Source organism: Ictidomys tridecemlineatus, chromosome 6 (assembly GCF_052094955.1).
Source record: "Ictidomys tridecemlineatus isolate mIctTri1 chromosome 6, mIctTri1.hap1, whole genome shotgun sequence".
NCBI lineage: Eukaryota > Metazoa > Chordata > Mammalia > Rodentia > Sciuridae > Ictidomys > Ictidomys tridecemlineatus.
Genome location: NC_135482.1, coordinates 117,101,021 through 117,122,426, shown reverse-complemented (window position 1 = coordinate 117,122,426; position 21,406 = coordinate 117,101,021). Strand labels below are relative to the sequence as shown.

At 40.5% G+C, this 21,406-nt stretch overlaps 1 protein-coding gene across 9 annotated transcripts in view; it reads left to right on the top strand.

The window, feature by feature from the left end:
* Positions 1-21,406, top strand: part of Cdk8 (cyclin dependent kinase 8) — a 220,935-nt gene that overhangs the window by 134,031 nt on the left and 65,498 nt on the right. Inside the window, exons 15-17 of one of the 9 annotated variants that reach the window (XR_013423246.1) lie at positions 881-977; positions 9,688-9,786; positions 13,501-13,710. The exons of 1 other annotated variant lie outside the window; for it this stretch is intronic. The gene's annotated coding sequence lies outside the window, so the exon portion shown is untranslated. Of the gene's footprint in view, positions 1-880; positions 12,714-13,500; positions 13,711-21,406 lie in introns of those variants that run through there. 7 more of the 9 variants (XR_013423244.1, XR_013423243.1, XR_013423242.1 and 4 more) reach the window with 7 other exon arrangements.

Below are 21,406 nucleotides of genomic sequence, written 5' to 3'. Positions count from 1 at the left end.
ATATGGGAGAAGTTTCATTTCTCTGCATGGATGCAAGATCCCAGAGGCCAGAGGCTGAGGGCACATCATCTCCCTGCCCTCCCCATAATTACCAGAAATTGTAGGCTTAACCCAGATGCCTCTTAGAAAGTTCAGGAAGCAAGGTGGTTGGCCCCAGCATTGGTGGGTTTAAACACCAAGCCAGATTATTCAATGTAAAGAAGGGCTGAGGGCCACTAATGAAAGAAGGAAGGCCAAACGTTTGGTGAGACCCCCACATGGGGGTAGATAGGGGGAGGTGGGGGTGGGTGGGTGGAGTACAGAGGAGCTCAGGGGTCTGGAAGCAGAGAGCCCATGGCTCCACATGGGAGGGCTGGTTTGGGGCTAAGAAAGGCCAGAACTCTGACCCTTGCCCTTACTCCCCATACACAGTAATAGTGACCAATATGTCCCGAATATGTGCTCTGTACTGGGCGCTGCTGGTTGCAGCACTGGTGCCACCCCGCTGAATCATCTAAAGCGATTGCTTTTGAAGATCAGGATCCCTGAGCTTGGTCTGGAAACCCTGCACAGAGCCTAGGATGCCCAGTAAACTGCAGAGGCTGAGGTCACAGTCCTGGTGCTGCTCCAGCCCTCCACAACCTGCCTCAGGGTGGATGCTCCCAACAGAAAAAGGCCTGCAGGCTTCTGGGGTGGGAGACTAGGGCGGGGCTCTGCAGGGATTGAGACATAAGGTGCGAGGGGATCCAGCCCAGTCCAGATGCCAGTCCTCTATGTGGTATCTGACCACCCTCAGCATTTTGCAGATTCACCCAAGCTGGGATCAATTCTGTTTTTCTGGTCATTTTGTAAAGCTCGGGTCTAGTATCTGTTTTTTTTTGTGTGTGGCTTTTTTTTTCAGTTGCTATTTTAAATTTTCATCATATCTTTTGGAAGTAAGAAAAATCCTTGGTTGCATACGTCTGGAGATCTAGTATTGTTTCCCGCTAATTCTGCAGGTAGGTGTGGATTTTCCACAAACAAAAGTCACAGATGTTCACCCATTTAGGAATTGCCATGGATTCCAGTATCAGCCCTCTCCAGACCCTGCAGGTCCAAAACACTTAATAAAATAAAACAGGCCAGAGATCAAGTAGCAGAGTGAAAGAGGAAAGCAAAGTGAACTGGAGGAATCATTCCTAGTCTCCATCCCAGTGATTTAGGTTTTCAGGTGAGCCCAGGATCTGTCTTTTTAATTTGGGGGGATGATTCTGCTGCAGCAAGACTTGGGAGGCTATGGCCTGAATGACCCATAAACTTGAAAATCGGCTCCTGTATCCCAGGTGGCTTTACTTTAAAGAATAAAGTAAGCAGATGGTTAGGCCCACAGAAGGGTGGAAAGAACCCTTCCAAGGACCCAGCAGCCCTGAGTTTCATACCCTCACTGCACAGTGTTAACCAGTCATGAATTCCTAGGACCTCAGTTTTCTTATCTCTGACATAAGAAAATTGAACAACCAAATCTCTCATTGTTTCCTATTATGAATTTATCTGATTCTGTGAGACTTGAATTTCTTATTCTTCAGTGAGGGTAATGATATTTTGAAAGGGCTTGGGATCAATCCCCAGAGAAAAGAGTTGTGAAATTTTTAGCATCTCCTCCTGATTTCATGAATTTGACAAGACCTTTCATCTAGTTCTCTCATCTTTCTTCCCTCTGCTATTCAAGGGATCTCTGACCCAGAGGCAGTTCTCTCTCTGCTCAGCTCTCAGAAATCTCTCCTCTGACTGTTCTTACTGACTGTCCCTGGAAACTTGGAATCATAGGTTTCAAACCTGGTGGGGTATTAGGGTCACTTGGTAAACTTTTATAAAATCCTGGTGCCCCAAACAATTGAATCCAATTCTTGTTGGGGGAGGAGGCTTAGGCATCTGTAGATTATTGTTGTTATTGTTAGTTAGTTAGTTATTTGTTTGACTCTAGACAGGAACTGGCTAAGTTGCCCAGGCTGGTCTTGTACTTGTGATCTGCCTGCCTCAGCCCCCGCCCCAGAGAGCTGGGATTAGGGCAGGGAATGGTGGTTGGCACAAGAAACTTGGAGCTACTGAGCAGGCAAATCTCAGAGCTGGGTTTCCAGGTTCCTCTTCACCCAAGTAAAGGCAGCAATTCTGAAGGATTGAGTTTTCTGCATTCACAGGTCTTTTTTTTGCTGTGGCCTACTGTCAACGGTTTAGATACATCAGATCAATTTTTTACAGGACCAAGCATCAAAATTACTGAAGTGAAAGGAAAAGCCAAGCCAAGTGGCACCACCATATGCTTACTAGTTGACCTAAGTGAAGTCTATTAGACTTCTGATTTGCAACGTGAGGCTGGCATTTCTCTTCTACCATATAGTGTGGTTAGGTGGATCTAATGAGATAACATATGTGAGTTTGTTCTGTAAAATATAAAATTCTATGCAAATTGAATGGACTTAAGTACTTTATATGTAAAAAGAATTTCCATATTTAAAAAATGGTATCAATTATTTACAAATTAATCTATAGATTAAAAGTAACACCAAACCCAATTAAGATCCCAGAAGCTTTTTTATAGAAATTAACAAGATGATTCTATAATTTACATGAAAACTCAAAGGACCTAGAATAGCAGAATAGTTCTAATAAGGCTGTAAAAACTTGAAATATATTTCCTGATTGCAAAGCAAGAGAGCTCAAGATAGTGTGGTATCAGAGCAAAGACAAGATATGGTTCAGTAAAATAGAATAGTAGATCTAAAAATCAGTTCATATAGATATGACCAATTGATTTTTGACAAAGTTGCTAAGGCAATTCAATGGCAAAAGAATTTTTTCAACAAATGGAACAAAGACATAAATAAAAGAGCTGTAACTATAGAACTACTAGAAGAAAACAGAACAATCTTAGGGTAAGACCTTGGGTTAAGAAATAACTTATTAAGTAGCATACAAAGTGCAAAAATTAGTAAATTAGATTTTACCAAAATTAAAAACTTCTGTTCTTCCCAAATAGTGCTAAAATATCAAAATGTAAGCCATGGACTGTGAGAAAGTATTTACAAAACACATATCTGACAAAGGAATTTTATTTGTATTATATAATGAATGCTTACAATTCAATATAAAAACTAAACTTTTAAAAAATGAGCAAAAGACTAAAAATATACTTTACTAACAAAGAAATATGTACAGCAAATGAATACATGAAAAGATGTTCACCATCATTAGTCAGTCACATACCATTGCACATCTACTGGAATAGCTAAGATTAAAGTGACTGACAAGTATATGGAATCTGAATTTCCTGTGCATTGATGGTCAGAATGAAAAATGCTATGGTCAACTGGAAAAAGTTGGGCTCATTTCTTAGAAAATTCAATAGGCACTTCCCATATGACCCAGGAATTCCACTTCTACCACATGTCCATAATGATTTACTTACAAACTGTCTTAGTTCTGTTCATAACAGCCCCAAACTAGACACAAATTCTAATCAAGTAGTGAAAAGATAAATAATGGAATATGATTTAGAAAAAGGAATGAACTAGAGGTTTATGCTTCAGCGTGGATGAATTGCCAAATTGTTATACTAATATAGTGAAAAGCAGACACCAAGGCTCTCTACTATTTGATTTCATGTATATGAAATACCACAAAAGGCAAACTGCACTGATAGAAAGTAAATCAGAAGTTACAAAGGGTTAGGGCGCAGGGTAGGAAGAGGGAATTAAATGCAGAGGGTCCTAAGGGAACCTTTGTTTGTTTATTTTTTTTAAAGAGAGAGAATTTTTAATATTTTTTTTCATTTTCGGCGGACACAATATCTTTGTTTGTATGTGGTGCTGAGGATCGAACCCGGGTCGCACGCATGCCAGGTGAGCACGCTACCACTTGAGCCACATCCCCAGCCCAGGGAACTTTTTTTGATGATGGAAATATTCTATATCATAACTATGGTGATGGTATACAGTTATATACACATACACTTGTCAAAACTGAGTTTCATTTTATGACATTATTTCAAAACAGCTGACAGAAGATATTGACAATTTCTGCCTGCAAGACACTGTTATGGGAATAGCAAGAGGAATCAGTCCTGGCTTCTGCCCACAGTGATCACAATAAAAACATACCAAAACAATGGCAATCAAGCATTGAAAGTGCTACAACAGAGATCTGGGCTCAGGATAGAGAGGTTAATTCTAACCAGTGGTGGGAGAGCCAAGTAGATGGTTCTTGAGCCAAATCTTGAAAGATAGATAATGATTTGCCAGGTAATTAAGGTGAGAGAAGCAATTCTAGGCAACAAAAGAAAACCTTCTATGCTGGAAATAATCCATTAGATTCCAGGAAACACAAGTGGTAGGTTGAAACTCAGTATACCTGGAAGAATATATCTGAAGATAAAAGTGTGCATGGTAGCACACGTAGGCACATGTGTTGTGGAGGGTTGCATAATGCATACCCAGGTGTACAGCCCACAGCCAGTGCAGGCAGCTAAACTAGAGGTCGCTTGAGTGAATTTCCTAAGGTATCAAATAAAACACAGACAACAATTTACCTTTAAATTCAAGCCCTGGGACGGCTCCTCTGTCCCCGGCCTCAAGCTCCTCAAATGGGAGAGCAGGGAATATCACAGAGGCTGGCGAGAGAGCGCTAGGTTGTTTTGGAGTGGTCTTTTATTGTGGGGACTCTGGTTCTTAGAAATTTCCATCCAAAAAAGGTCAAGAGGGGCAGGGTTACAAGGACAGGTAAGGTAATAACTCGATCCCTGGGGATGTAGGAAGGCACGCCCATGCATGAAGACACATTTGGCTGCAATTTTACTACTCTCAAGATGGGGGCTACCATCTACAGCCACTTAAAAGTAGCCCCATCATTGGGGATGACTGATAGTGCCTCAAACCCATCAGGAGAGGAGAACGCTGGTCACATGACTTGGTGGCTTCCCACATAGGTGCTCACAATTTATCCCACAAAGAAAATCTATTGAATAGTTTTAAGCTATAACAAACATACCCAGCTTTGTGCCTCGTACATATTACTCTGAAAGCAGAGAGAAAGACAGATTAGAGGGTGGTGACAGCTAGTTTGAAAGCCAAGAGCCCGACTAAAAGAAGACTGCACTCATTCAGGTAAGCCATGATTTTGTTCTTGAGTAGAGGGATGTAGAAGGATGTAGAGAGGAAGTTTATGAGAGCTATTAAGGTAGTAGAACTGAGAACTGGGCAGCATCCTTGAGGATGCTGCAAGGGAGAATGATGAAGAGTCAAAGGTGACTGCATGGATTCTAGTTTGGGTGACTGGATGGCTGGTGGTCTTCTTTTTTTTAAGAATTAATTATAATAGTGTTGTCAATGTTAATATTCTTTTTAATGCTTATTTTTTAGGTGTAGATGGACACAACACAATGCCTTTATTTTTATGTGGTGCTGAGGATTGAACCCGGGTCCTGCCCATGCTAGGCGAGCGCTCTATCACTGAGCCACAATCCCAACCTTGGTGGTCTTCTTAATCAAGCTTAGGAATGCAAAGGAAGAATGAGTTTGGGAGAGAATGATAGCTTCAGTCAGAGAAATGTTGAGTTTTATGTGATGGAATATTCTAGTAAAATGTTTAAAAGGAAATTGAATACCCACCAGTAAGATTCAGAAGAGAGTAGATGTATGGTTCACAGTAATCCACTTCCTGGTAGCATCAAAGCCAAGTGATGAATGAGATTTCCCAGGGCGTTCACACAAGGTGGCAGGGAAGGCACATATGTATGAAAGGGATGGGCAGCAGTACGAGGTCTTGAAAGAAGCTGAGAAAAGGTGTTCAACAATGTGGAATTGAAGCAGGAGAGTGTAGTGTAGTGTAGAATCAGAGAAGATAAGGAACAAGAAAGATTTTAGAGAAAGATATAATCAACACTGTCAAATGCCACATCAAAGTAAAACATGATGAAATAAGAAAGAATCCACAAATTGCAAAATGTGAGATGGTTGTTGTTATGTGCCAAAGTAGTTGCCTATGATAGCAGAGCTTGATTACAGAGGGCCAAGGAATGAGTGAGATGGAGGGAAATGGAGAAAGTGGGCAGGTAGTTTGGCAGTAAAGTGGCAGAGAAAGAGAGGTAGTGAATAGGGAGGAAGAATATAAAATCAAAGTATTTGTTTTTGAAAACTGATGAGACTACATATTTTATAGGCTATTGAGAAAAGCCAATAAAATAAAAATTATTGAAACTGTACACAAGTGGCCCAATGTTTGAAAGCACTAGTCATGGAGATGACAGAAAAGGTAGAAATAAGAAGAGGACACCTTTTCCTTTGGGAATGAAGGAAGGAAATAGGGGAAAGTACAGATCCAGGTAATTCTGAAGGTATGAGAACAGAAAACTGAGAGAGTTCATGACCGAAGACTAAATGTCTTAATGGGTTTGAGAAAAGAAGGGAGAGTAGGAAGAGCCATTGCAAGGTATTGGAAAGGGAGCTAATTAATCTGTGATTGACAAAGGTATTGAGGGTTGGACTTCACATATTTGCAGTGTCATCTGTCTAGAATGCATGTGTGATTTCTCTGCATTAGGATTGAGTTGCTTAAGTGTGGCAGCCAGGAGAACAGGTCACTGGATTCATCTGAGATTTGGATGTAATAGGAGAATGTGGTAGAAATGCAAGTTGGTGAGGACCCTTTCAAATTTATTAACAGAGCAGAGAAAGTGAGGAACCACAAGCACAAGCCAGATGGAGAAAAAACAGAACCAAGGTGGTAGGATTAATGGAAGAAAAACAGAGCTCAGAGGTTGAGGGGGCCCCTCCATGAGTTTGATGAGCAAATTCATTGAATAGCAGGATGATAGAAGGTTATGGTCAAGAGTAGGGTACTCAAGGATGATAGGACTTCAAAGGGAAGACAGATCTGGGTGACACCAAGATCCAAACTCTGGTGATGTGAATGGGAGACCTAAATGAAGAGGAGGGAAGGTCAAGGTGCCTATACCAAAATGTTACTTGCATCTTTTTATGAGTGTGAAAGCCCCCAGGATGATGTGGGTAGTAAGCAAATCTTCAGGGAATGGGGAAGAGAAAGGGTGGACAAGACCAGATGTCACCCATATTGGTATGTATGGTGAGCATGGCCTGGACTTCAAAGAAGTTTGTACATAACAGGAGAAGAGTAACGGGCTGAAAGGAGCAGCAAGGAGAGAGGATGCTGCTGGCAGCTGAGGGTTCTGTGATATTTGGAAGGGTATCACAGAACCCTAAGGAAGTGGGGTGCTCATTGTTTCTGCATAATTAAGTGTGGGGAATCTTAGATCCACATGAATCTTGGTGAGAAGTTTTGCTAATACCTTGGAGAAGGAAAAACAGGAGACTATTCAGGGACAGAGCCTGGAAAAGATTCCTGCCCAGGAGGTTTCAGAGTCATTTCCTAGGACGTTTACCACCTGATAGAATTATCAGTGGCTGATGGTTACTTGAAGGAGAAAGATTTTATTTTCAGACTTTCTTCCAAGGTCAAAGATTGTGCCCAAAGCTTTCTTGATAGGTATTTGTTTAACAGAATTGAACTAAAGAGTTGAGCACATCTGTTACATGGGTAACAGAACTTCAGAGCAGGAGGGAGCTATGGTGTAGGGGGCCACTACTTGCATGCAGTTTCGTGATCTCCATTCTCCAGCCCCAGCTCACTGCCCTGGGGTCGGGGCAGGTGGCCTTCAACAATCCCTGTCTATTGTACTTCCCCAGTCTTGTCTGGCTCTTCCATTCCTGCCTGCACATGTGTTCATCTCTTCTTGGAAGGAATCATCCCCACTGCTGTCTGGATAACTCCTACTTATTTTTCAAGTCTCAGGCATAGCCAAACTTGTCTCCTTGTTAAGCTCTTCCTGGCTCTTCTGGGCATGCTGAAGGGACCCTTCTGCTACATTCCTATGCTCTCTCATACTTTCCTTAAAGTAATGATCTTACCATAGTAGAATTGCCTACCTTTCTCTTCACTGGACTACAAACACTTTGAAGTTAAGGGCAGGACCAGGACTTTTCACATTACATAGGTAGCTCCTAGAACAGTAGTGGGAACAACTACTAGTTAAATGAATGAATGAGCAAATAAGAGAATGAGTAGTGGAGAGGCACTTTGAACTCAAACAGCCTGTGACTCATTTTTATTATATGATGTAGTGTTTTATGAATTAGTGGAAATTTTCAAGTCATTACCTGAAAAAACACCATAACTTTAAAAATGTTGATAAGCTGGCCATAATTGGCAGGATACATGGTATTCATCATGTTACACTATGATCCCCAGAGTCTGGTGATGGGGAGAGAGTAACTAGAAGGAGAAATTGCAGGCTCTTCCTTGACATAATGGGCTCATTTCTCACCTTCCTTCCCTGGATGCCCTAGTATTCCTCCATCTCTGTTAAACTTTTATTCTGACACATTCTGTGAATGGTCTCTCAGATTCTAACCTTCCCATTATTTCCATCTCTACTACTCAAATTTGAATTTGAATTGTGTCAAAATTTTCCTGTTGGCTTTCCAGACTCATGTCTCCAGCTACCCTACATAGCATAATGACAGCCTTCCTCTCCTCAAGAACTTGCCATGGATCCCTAGTGCCTTTTGCTTCAAATCTAAACAATTTATCTCTGTGTTCAAGGCTTTCTAGCAATGGGTTTCCCATTAGCTACTGAGTCTTCCCTCACTGCTCACTGTCTTTTGCTGGATTGTTCTATTTCCTGTCTGACTTCTGTCCTTGCTAATCCTCCTAATTAGAATATTTTTTCCATTCCTCTTGAGCAGTTGACATCTGACCCTTCTAAGTTTAGCTTGAGACTAGTCCTCCCCATTCAACCTTTGACTGTTCCCACTGTGTGTCATGATATTTGTTTTTCCTCTTTGCTTCCTCTCCATACTTTTGAATACAGTTTGGACTTAATTTCTAGCACTTCATTATAGCTTTCCACAGCATTTTTCCAGAACTATTTTATTTCTTCAGTTCAGCTTGAAGCGCCTGCAGTACCAGGAATAAATAGCCTGACTCTAGGGTGTAATTCCCCAAACACCTGGGTTCTGCTGGACTTTGTTCCAGGAGAGACTATATGTATATCATACTAGTTTAAAGACTGACCATGGCCCCCAAAGATACCAGGCCTTAATCCTATAATGTTACCATATAAATGTTACCATAGGTTAAAAAAAAAGGATCCTTATAGATATGATAAAGTTGAGGCTCTTGAGTTGGAGAGACTAGCCTGGATTCTCTGTATGGGCCCAAAATGCCATTACATGTATCCTCATAGGAGAGAGAGGGAGATTTAACACAAAGAGGAGAAGACCATAGGACCACAGAGGCAGAGGCTGGAGGGATGGAGCCACAAGCCAAGGCATGCCAGCTGCATTCCACCTAACACATGATTCTTAGTTGGAGCCTCAGAGAGAACTCAGCTCTGCCAGCTTCTTGATTTCAGGCCAGAAAAACTGATTTCACACTTCTGGCCTGCAGAATCCTCAGAAAAAAAGATCTGTGTTCGTTAAAGTCACCAAGTGCTTTGCTCCAGAAGCTGAGGAAACTAAAACAATTGTTGTATCTGTATTTATTGATTAAATTAAAATTGTGGGTTGATTTTGGACTCCCTTAAAGAGGTTTTGGAAGAGATCCTCTTTCATCTGGATTTCTCCAAGGCATTTACAGTAGTGCCTCCATTTACCCCAGGGCTGCTGTGAGGACCCAAGGAGCTTTCTCGACGCACATAATCATGGGAACAGAGGACTATATTTGCCGCTTGGCTTAATCCTCATAACAACTTTGGGGGTGAGTATTATTAGTTACCCTTCCTCACACACAAACAAGGAAATCAAGGCTCAGAGAGAAAGAAGTGCTTGTCAGGAGTTATACAGAACTCCTTTATGAATGGGGCTTTGAAAGCTTGTTTGTAAAGTTCTCTTTTTGTGGACTGGGGATGTAGCTCAGTGGCAGAGCTCTTGCCTAGCACATATGAGGCACTGGGCTTGATCCTTAGCACCACATAAAAATAAACAAATAAAATAAAGTTATGCTGTCTATCTACAACTACATTTTTTTTTTAAAAAAAGATCTCTATTTTGTCATGTGTCTCTAGATTCATCTTTTTTTTTTTTTAAATCTCAGGGTCTCAGTCATTTTTATTGTCTCAGTCAGTGATCAGATGAGTAGGGTTTGCAGCCAGATAAACCCTAGGCTCAAAATCCAGTTCTGCCACTTAATAGCCACTTTCCTTAGAAAGTTCTGAACTTCTTTAAAAAGAAAAACTTGATTTTGAACTTGATAAAAACTTCTTTATCAAGTTCAATATCTAAAATATTGGATCAGTGATGGTAATGGTGTAAATAATTGTGTGGTTCTATAAATGATAAGATCATATATAGAGAGTTCTTTGCACAGTGCCTGGCACATTGTAACATATTATCATATCTTTTTTGGGGGGGTTATCAGGAATTGAACTCAGGGGTGCTTGATCACTGAGCCACATCCCCAGCCCTATTTTGTATTTTATTTAGAGACAGAGTCTCACTGAGTTGTTTAGCACCTTGCCTTTGCTGAGGCTGGCTTTGAACTCATAACCCTCCTGCCTCAGCCTCCCGAGCTGCTGGGATCCCAAGCATGTGCCCCATGCCTGGCCATCTCAGCATATCTTAGCCATGACATTTTTTTTCTTTTTTCTTTTTTTTTAAGAGAGAGAGAGAGAGAGAGAGAGAGAGAGAGAGAGAGAGAGAGAGAGAGATTTAATATTTATTGTTTAGTTTTCGGCGGACACAACATCTTTGTATGTGGTGCTGAGAATTGAACCCAGGCCGCACGCATGCCAGGCAAGCGCGCTACTGCTTGATCCACATCCCCAGCCCCTTAGCCATGACTTTTATTGCTGTTCTTTTTTAAATAAATTTAGAAATTCTCCTAAATTCTCAATATATTCAAATCATGGGAACTGAATACCAAATTATTAGTCTACAAATAGATTATTAGTCTACAATAAGGTTGCCAATGGGCCAGGGTTGTGGCTCAGCGCTAGAGCACTCACCTAGCACGTGTGAGGCCCTGGGTTTGATCCTCAGTACCACATGTAAATAAAATAAACATAATGTGTTTTTACAACTAAAAAATAAATATTAAAAAAATAAGGCTGCCAATCAGGCCAGATACCATGTTATCCTTCCTTTCTCCTCCCTGTGGATAGGGACAGGGATTAACAGAAATTCTTATGATCCACCCCACATTTTTAAAAATATATTCTGATATGGGTATTATTCCTTTTTTTTCAATGTCATTTTACCTTCTTTTCACAGTATGTCACATTTCCAAGTTACTTTACATTGAGCTATGGTGGCGAATGGCTCCTTAATTTAAAATTTCAATAAAAAAAGATTAACTCTTCTCTGACCTTTGAGTCCGAGATTCTGGACACTGAATTACTTTGGGAACTCTAATCTCTCTTTCTGTCCATGGATGACAGTATTTGTCCTCAAAGGAAAGAAAAATCAGTTTTTATTTGAGAATCAGTTGATGTATCATAGAGTTGCAAAGAATTCCTTGCTAGAAAACTCAGTAACAGAAGGCCAAGTGCATTAGTTAGAGATGCTATTGATGCAAAGGGAATGGAACCAAGTGTCCTCAGCTGCCCTTAGATTATCCTTCCTGAGATATTCATCTGGGAGTAGGTCTTACATTCCTGACATTTGCAAAAGGAGCCTGCAGGACTTCTGCCTTAAATGTAGGACCAGCTGGTAGCTCTCTCCTACAGTCATCCCTGAAATACTGTGAAATTCCTTTGTTTCCAGGAGCCTCTGAAGGGGACCTCAGAGATATGAGTGGGTAATTACAGAACACTCTTAAATCAAACTCATTTCAGGCCCCAGAATTGGCCAAACATATTTGTTTTTGCCCTTCTTTCTCAGCCTTCCTTATACTTTCTTTTTTTGTGCACATTTGTTAATTTACATAGAAGACTCTAAAACTGATAATGAAGTTTAAATACCTTTGGGGAAAACTGGATATTTGTTGTAACTGTTTTTAAGATTAAATTAAAATCCTGAAAGACAAGAAGTGTATCATAATAATATCAAGAAAGAGCAAATCTCAAACATGTTATTTTAGAAAAGAAACTTCAAATATGATTTTAGGTTTATAGCCTCTCTCAAACAAAACTTCATATCTTAGCCTCTTATTCTGAAGATTATGATTATGTTGCTTTAGTTTGTTCACTTTATCCTATGTAAGAAAATACACAGTGTGTAACATTAGAGTATCATATTTGTTCAAACTCTTGTGCCCTCTTGTCCAGTTCTTCTTATTATTTGTGGTAGTCAGCTTTCTGTTACTGTAACAAAATACCTGAGATAATCAAATGAAAAAGAGGAAAGGTTGTATTGTCTCACAGTTTTGAGACCAGTTGGTCCTGTTGCTTTGGGCCTTTGGTGGCACACAGCATTATAATTACAAGCATGTAGTTGCAGAGCAAGCTGCTCACCTTGTGGCATCTGGGAAGCAAAAAGAGAGAGGAAGGGGCCAAAGTCCTACTGTTCCCTTCAAGGACATACCCACAGTGACCTATAACCTTCTGTTATCACCTCTTACAGGTTCTACCACCTGCCAATAAAACCAAATTGGAGATGAAGCTTTTAACACATAGGCCTTGGTGGGGGGCTCTCCAAATCTATACTATAGTATTGTGGATGACTAAAATATATTCTTTATTAATAGGATTTGGCTGTTTTACAACTCTTGGATTTTTTACTATAAACTTTATTGATAATGAAGAAACTTCTAAGGCATTAAGTATAAATCAAAGATATACTATACCATAATGAAGGTTAGGCTGTTTAGCTACATTTGAAACTATTTTTCCCTCCTCTTAGAATAAAACATAGGGGAAAGGCTTCTAGACCTTAGACTGAATAACATCAAAACAGGTAACAAACAGAAGCAAAAATAGACAAGTAGGATTACATCAAGCTTAAAAGTTTCTGCATAGCAAAAGAAATCATTAGCAAATTTAAAAAGCAACCTGTGGAATGAGAGAAGATATTTCTTGATGAAATATCTGAAAAAAGTTATCCACAAATTATGTAAGTAACTTCTATAATTCAATGGCAAAACAATCTGATTTAGGCAAAGCACCTGCCTGAATAGACATTTCTCCTGAAAAAACATTAATATTTGGCAGGTAAATGGAAAGGTGCTTGATCCTACTGATAATCAAGAAAATGCAAATCAAAACCACAGTGAGATATCACCTTGAGTATATTAGGATGGCTATTAATCAGTTTTTTTAAATGACAAGTGTTCATGAGGATGTTAAAAAAAGGAATATTTGAATACTGTTGGTGGGAATATAAATTGGTGCAGCCAATTTATGCATGAATTAACATGAATTTTCCTCAAAAAAAAAACAACTACCATTTGGTTTAGTAATCCTATTTCTGGGTATTTATCCAGAGAAAATAAAATCAGTATGTGAAAGAGACATCTGCATTTCTGTATTTATTGCAGCACTGTTCACAATAGCCAGGATGTGCAGTCAGCCCAAGTGTCCATGGACTGATGATTAAGAAAATGTGGTATATACACACTATGGAATATAACTCAACCTTGAAAAAGAAGGAAATCCTACCTTTTGAGACATCATGGATGGTCTTTCAGGAAATTATGCTAAGTAAAATAAGTTAAGCACAAAAAATAAATACTGCATATTCTCACTTATGTGATGAATTTAAAATAGTCAAACACATAGAAGAAGAAGTGGGTAGCAAATTGGTTTCCAGGGGCTGGGGAGAGGGAGAAATGGGGAGATGTTTATCCAAGGGTACAGAGTTTTAGTTATTTAAAATAAATAAGATCTAGAGAGTTATTGAAGAGGATATGGCCTACAATTAGCAATTCTGGATTGCATATTTAAAAATTTGCTTAAAGAGTAGATCTTGTATTAAGTACTCTTATCACAGTGGATAAAAAAGGAGGGCAGGAGGAAACCTCTGGAGGTGATGAATGAGTCTGTGTCATTGACTGTGATGATGGCTTGATGGTTTCATGGATACTTATCACCCATCATATTAAACTGTACATAGTAAATATCTTAGCTTTTTACCATACATGTCAGTTATACCTCAATAAAGGTTAAAATGTGTTTATTCCCAAATATAATTTTCTTTAGTTTTGACCAAATTTCTTTCTGTAGCTGAGGTAGGAAGTGATATCCAACGGAGTTACTAACTCTTCCAGTTGAGTCCATGTAATGATTCTCCCACATCCTGTCCTCATGATCCCTCATTCTCTAACAACTCGGTATCCCCATATGGCACAGTGACACTTAGACTTCCCTAACCTAGAAGAGCTTCCCTTCTCCTCTGCCATTCGCAGGTCCCTCTACTTTAACTGCTTTCAGTCTCTCCTCTCCACTGCATTCCTCTGCCCAGCCTGGAAGCAGTGGTGTGCTCAAGAGCATAGCAACTGGCAGGGTGTGAGGGGAGGTGGCTGATGGTTAGCATTTGCCAATTTCTGAGTCATTCACAGAATTTCATTTCCAGCATATGGCTGACTAAAACCTTCCTTGCTTCTGCCTTTACTTGAACTCTCTCTCCTCTTCTTTTGTAAAATATCTTCAAGAGCCATTTATAACCATTGCTTATATTTTCTAACCTTCTAATAAGATTGCACAACTTAGCCATGTACAATCTTATTCTGACCTCTTTAAAATCACTGGTTACTTCATTATTATTGTTGCTGTTACAAAAAGAATCTATGTAAAATCTAAAAGTGGAAACTTCCATGGATGAAAGTGAACAAGCATGTAAGAGAGATATCATTGATGAGCTTTGAGTGGCAAAACTATATTCCGTTCCTCCTTTTCTGTAACCTTTCTGCATTGTTGATCACTAGTCACCTCCCCCTTTTGCCTGGAGCTCCCCCTTCTTTGGCTTCCACAATATTGCACTCTCCTGTCCTCCTGTCTCTTTGATCACACTTTTCTCCCTCATCCTCTCCTCTCCCATTTCTTCCTCCTCTACTCTCACAATGTCCCAAGAGCTCTGTCTTCAGACTCCTTTTTTTTGTCTTTCCTCTTTTCCATAGACCTTGATGTTGGTCAGTTACAAAATTTTCTACATGAGCGCTATCCTCTGAGCTCCAGTTAATTTCTTAGTTGTTTTCAGGTCCTTTCTTCCCAGCAGTATGAATAGTTCATGCTGTGATTTATATTTATTTCCCAAAATGATTGCGTTGGAAACTTGGTCCTCAATGCACCAGTACTGAGAGATGGTGGTGGGTTCCTGATGAAAGAATGTTTAGCCTTTCTCTCTCTTGATCCTATGATAACTTCCACAATATTAGGATTCAGCAAGAAGGCCCTCACCAGACGCAGTCCCTCCATTTTTGATTTCCTAGCTTCCAAAACCATGAGCCAAATAAATTTCTATTCATTATAAATTACCCAGTCTCAGATGTGAATGCATAGCAGCACACCAAGACTAAAACAGTTCCGAGTATACTCCAGCACCTTCACCTTTATCTTCTCTGGCATCTGTGTTTTTCCTGTGTCTGCTGGAGGGGCTGCCATCCTTCCAGTCAGGGAGGCCATTAGCCAATAGTGCCATGGATGTGGGTTCCTCTGTGCTCTTCACACAGACATCCTGCTTCTTCCCTCACCCCAGCCTTTTCACCCCTACAATTTAGAACATCATTAGCTATTGTCATACTCTAACCTCTACAATTGCTCAGAATCCATCTTCAATGGAAGATTACCAGTCGCACCTTCCTGCTCAGAAACCTGAAGTTCATCCTTAGCCTAGCAGGCAAAGCTCTCAGCAACCTGACCCCTTATTATCTTCTGGTATTTCTTATCAATGCCAGCAGTAACCTGCCCCCCGGACTTTGGCCCATGTAGTTCCCTCAGAGACACATCATCTCCAGTTTTTACATATCCAAATCTGTTCTTCTGCAAGGTTAAGTTCAAATGCCACCTCTCCCATGAACTCTTTTCTGAGCTATAAATAACTGCATCTCTGAACTCAGAATACTTTGTAACATACCACTTTCTGCCTCGTGTCATAGTAATCCATGGAAAAAAAGAGGGAAATGAACATTTATGGAGTCCTTCATTGTATTAGAACATTTCATTAGCTTCTTCAGTGTATATATAACTCTGAATGGTCAATGATAGTACTCCTTATTACAGAAGAGGAAATAGTGGCTCAGAGTGGCACTGTGAAATTTAATTCTAATGGTGGCCTGCTGACCTCTTACCATGCATTAAGTCCCCTTACCATGCATTAAGTCCCCTCAGATGGTAACCTCGTTGGGAGTAAGGAACTATTTTTCATCTCAGTATGCCTCAAAACTCCTACTGCAGGGTTTGGCACACAACTGGCACTCAGTGCTGAGGACTGCAGGAAGGATGGATTGATGGACGGGTCTGCCCATTGTTGTTTCCCAGCTGTGCCCAGGATGGCAGCTGTGCATTTCAGAGTTACACATGCTATAAATATCTCACCATCCATTCACATTTCCTTGTTGTTGTTTTTTTCCTGCTCTTTGTGTCCTACTTCTGTGTCTCTCTCTCTCTTAGACTGGCAAACTTTGGGGGAGGCAGAGACTGAATCTGTCATACTCTTTTGTTCAGATACTGGGTCTAACAATCAACACATGATTTCTGGTGATGAAAACAAATTGTTTTCCAGGGTGATTTGGTGCTGCGGCTAGGCCAATTCTTATACTTCCTCTACCTCATTTTAATAGCTGAAAACTGCATGTAGGGTCCACTGTAACATCATGTTATGAAAATAGTTCTGGAGACTGCATAGTCAATTGATTCTACTCCCTCCAGCCCTCCCACAGCTAGTTGTCTTGTGCCCTTGTTCTGCAACAAGCATGGTCCTGAGCCCCTCCTAACAAAGATTTCCTATCCTTAGTCTCTGCTGGATCCACTTAATCTGATAAACTAACTGCGACTGAACAACTGTTCATGGATTTACTGTGCTTATTCTTTTCTCCTTCCAGTTGAACAGTAGCTTTATGAAGTAATTTAACTGAAAAAAAAAAAAGAAATTATAATGGTGAGAACTCAGGCACCCTATCATGAAAGATTTAAAGAGAAGGTGGCCCAAGCCAGTGGCCTGTATACTGGCCCCATCTGCACACATACACCCCAGTGCTCTCCACTTGTTGGCAGTCAGAAGTGCCAGGCTCTTGGTGCAGATCCCGTTAACCACCATGCAATATGACTCTCAGGAAGGGCTGATGGAACTAATGACAAATACAAACATGATTTCCCTGAAGAGTGGGGTGATGTGTCCCTTGGGGGCTGGGCATTCCCCTGGGATAAAGGAGTGGTTTGCAAAGCTGACAAAGGAGCCTCAAAGACAGCTGGAAAAGAGTTTCTACTATTCTGACTCCTTGTCTATCAGTGATACCTTTGACAATGTCAGATTGCCTAGTCCCTGTGACACTGCTATACCTTTGTGGGAACGAGGAGGGGAGGGACTACAGTACTGTCTGCTCTCAATGAGGACTCAGAGGTACCAGAAGAACCCTTTGATATATGTGTGGGGGAGAGAAACACATTGTCGCTATACTGCAGACAGAATACCAGCAGCCCCTGCACATGCTTTTGTTCTTTCAAAAGTACCAGAGACTGTCTAATTCCCTTGATGTACTGCTTTGATATTAGAAAATCCTTATTTTACCTCCAAATTAATACAAAAACCCACCAAAGCCCTGGATTACTGGAGTGTAGATTTCATGGTCTAGATGGTTCTGAGCAGCTATTGTGGGATTGTTGAGTTCTGAATGTACACTCACTCCCATGAAGTGCTTTGGGGACATCTAAGCTCTTGGATGCTTCCTCTGCCTGTCTTGTTCCTGTTCCAACATGTAGGTTAACCCAGCTATTGCAGCAACTGATTTGGGCTCATTCAGTAAGAGATTGTCTCTTTTAATCCAGCATGAATGAGATGTGTTCTAGTTTATCTGCATATATTTATTTGTATCTTATCAGTGGATCATGAGATGAAGTTAACACTAGTAAGTAAAATTGCTCTACTGTGAGCAATTTTAGATATGTTGATTATTATCGGCCTCTTTTAAAATATAAAGGTACTATATTTAAAAAGAGGGTGCATGACCCTGATAGAAAAGTTAGGAATACAAATAAAAGTCAGGCATTGTGCACAAATAGACAGGTAGATATATATACAAAAATAGACATTGAAAAAATGGAAGACAATCAAACATATTATATATACTTATATTTAATTTCATATATGTGACATATTTATGCATTACATGAATAAATACAGAAAGATGCTCATCTCAAGTATTCATTGATGAAAATTCAAACTTTTTCTTTAAAGAAAAGGAAACTGAGGGCCTTTACTGATACAGAAGAAAGCAAGCTGACCTCCCAAAGGAGGTAAGGTCTGGTCTCCTGCACAGACACAACAGGCCTTTAGTCATAAACTGGCTTCTGGCCTGACATCATAGAATCACCTCAGGTCTCTCCAGGTCACAAAAGAAAGCAGATGTTCACAGCTGTTCCCTGGCCCTCTGCAGAGGCAAGCTAGACTAAGAGTGTGCTCACAAGACTCGGCCATGCTAGTGCCCCAGGAATTCACCCTGAAACACTCCAGTAATGCAGCCTTTGGAAAAGCCTTCTTGGTGCACTTGACCTTCCGTCTGCCACACAAGCAAGAAGTAATCCTCAGTAGCAAAAGCATTCTTGAATCCAAGCAACAGCATGATCCTGACTTTGGATTGAGGAATGAGAAGCTGAAATTTGCCATTTTAATCTCTGTAACATTTTGAACAGTAACTGGACCTCTCAGAATCATCATTATGAAACGCATATATGTGATTTTCCCTTTAGAGGTCAAATAATCAACTGCACCAAATAACTTACTCAACTTGCTGAGAATTCAGATTCCTGTCCTCCACTCTGAAATCTCACATAGCAGGTCTTTTATGGTCTTTAGGATCTGCATGGAAATAAACTGACGTACAGCCAGACTTGGGAACATTGGCCTAGTCTAACTTCTCGTGAGTGTAGAAATCCCTTCTGCAATATTCCTGAGCCAAAGAATCTTAACAATCATTTCTCTTACTGAGCTGAAAACTGCCACACAGTAATATTTGTCTGCCGGCCCTGGTTTACCCCTAGGCCCATAGATCAAAACCATCTGATTTTGAAGTGTTGGCAGAACAGCTCAGGCTGGGAAATCAGTGTGTGCAAAATCCATGCATGTATGTGCCTGTGCTAGTAGCACTGGTTGGACTGGGAAAGAGACAGAAGGGAAGCTAACAATTAGAGATCCATTGCGAGCATGGCACATCAAATCCAGTAGCCATCAAGAACCAAGGGAAGGAGATTGGCATAGGAGGGAAGAGACATTTGTGCAAGAGAGAGTGATGTCCTTACAGGACCACCTTGTCTAAGAGTCAGTGTTGTGACTGGTGAAGGAGGCTAGAGCCTGACCATGATAAGTGGGGAACTGGAGAGGAGGGGCAAGACACCAGCATCAGCATCAGTTAACCTCAGGAGAACAATGAAAGGAAGCCAGCCCTTCTTCCCTGTTGGGGGAGAACAGAGTTGCTGGCTAGAGACTCAGCATAGAACGTGAGGCCCTTAACCTAGAGATTTTTTAAAAAAGCTATTTTTAATCCTACTGGTTCATGGGACTTTCATTAGCATGGTTTTATCAGTTCAGAGAAGGGGAAAGAACTGACAAAGGAATGTGTCTCATTGACTCTTCTATTGGGCTGCTGGGATGGAGAAGACCCCCTCCAATAGCTTATCAGTTTTCCTTGTCTCTGGACTCTTCATTGCCCTGGCTAAGAACCTACAGTTAATAAAGTATAAGATTCAAGGAGCTGTCTGGACTCTATGACATAGAGCAGAACTAATGCCTTCTTTGTTCTGGATGTTATACTATTATAGTGTGCCCAAAATGGCTCATTGGACTTTTCATAGTGCTTTAATCCAATGAGTTATGTTGAATTTACAGACATCGAAACTCACTAGAATCCTTTCTCAGAACTTCTATGTGGTGACTTTACACTTTTCCCATGGAATTTTTATCTCTTAGTTTTCACATGGCTTTTCCAGGTTTTGGAGGTTTTTCTGAGTCCTGATCCAAGGCCAATGTATCAGCTCTCCCCTACAAGTGGATGACATTAGCAAATTTGATCAACATGACTGTGATGTCTTTCTCTAAGTAAAAAAGAGTTTGCACAACATAGAACTGATATAAATCTTTGTGGTACAGCAGTCAAGGTCTTCCTCCCCCGTTCAACCAGCTACAAAGTTACCTAGTTATACTGTCACACGTTGCACTTTCTAAATGGCTCAATTAAAACATTTACCAAAGTGTATCATAGTTACTTCATTAAAAAGCTGTCTCATGCTGGGCACTGTGGCCCACACCTGTAATCCAAGCAACTCAGGAGGCTGAGGCAGGAGGATCACAAGTTCAAGACCAGCCTCAGCAATTTAGGCAAATCCTAAGTAACTGAGTAAGACGCTGTCTCAAAGTAAAAACATAAAAAGGGCTGCGGATGTAGTTTAGTGGTAAAATACCCCTGGGTTCAATTCCCAGTACCAAAACAACAAAACTGTCTCACCAGTCTGAGTTTCTCTAAGGAGAGGGCCATATTTTATTTATTTTGTTATTCCTGTAAACCTGTGAAAAATATCAGTTTAATAATATGCCATTTTCTTGTTAATCTAACCCAGACTTTTATTTTATTTTATTTTTATTTTTTTAAGAGAGAGAGAGAGAGAGAAAGAGAGAGAGAAATGTTTTTAATATTTATTTTTTAGTTTTCGGCGGACACAACATCTCTGTTTGTATGTGATGCTGAGGATCTAACCCGGGCCGCACGCATTCCAGGGGAGCGCGCTACCGCTTGAGCCACATCCCCAGCCCCATATTTTATTTTTTTAATATTTATTTTTTAGTTGTAGTTGGACACAATACTTTTAGTTTACTTATTTTTACTGGTGCTGAGGATCAAACCCAGGGCCTCGCACATACTAGGCAAGCGCTCTACCGCTGAGCCATAACCCTAGCCCTAACCCAGACTTTTATTAGTACTTGTATTAATCCAGTTTCCATTGCTAAGTCAAAATGCCTGAGATTCAGAGTAGAGTCTGGGACCTGGCTGGGTATATCAAAAACAAAAGAAATTAATTCCACATACAGTTTTGGTGGTGGGAAGTATAAGATTGTATGGCCTCCTAATTTGATTTCTGGAAAGGGCCTCTTGGTAATGGTATCACAGTGGAGGAAGTGTGTGCAGAAAAGATACACAGTGAGGCAGGAAGCCAAAGAGGTTTAGGGTCTCTGTTCACATTTTTCTAACAGCTTACTCTCACAATAGGTTAACCAGGGTCTCATGAGAATTACATTAA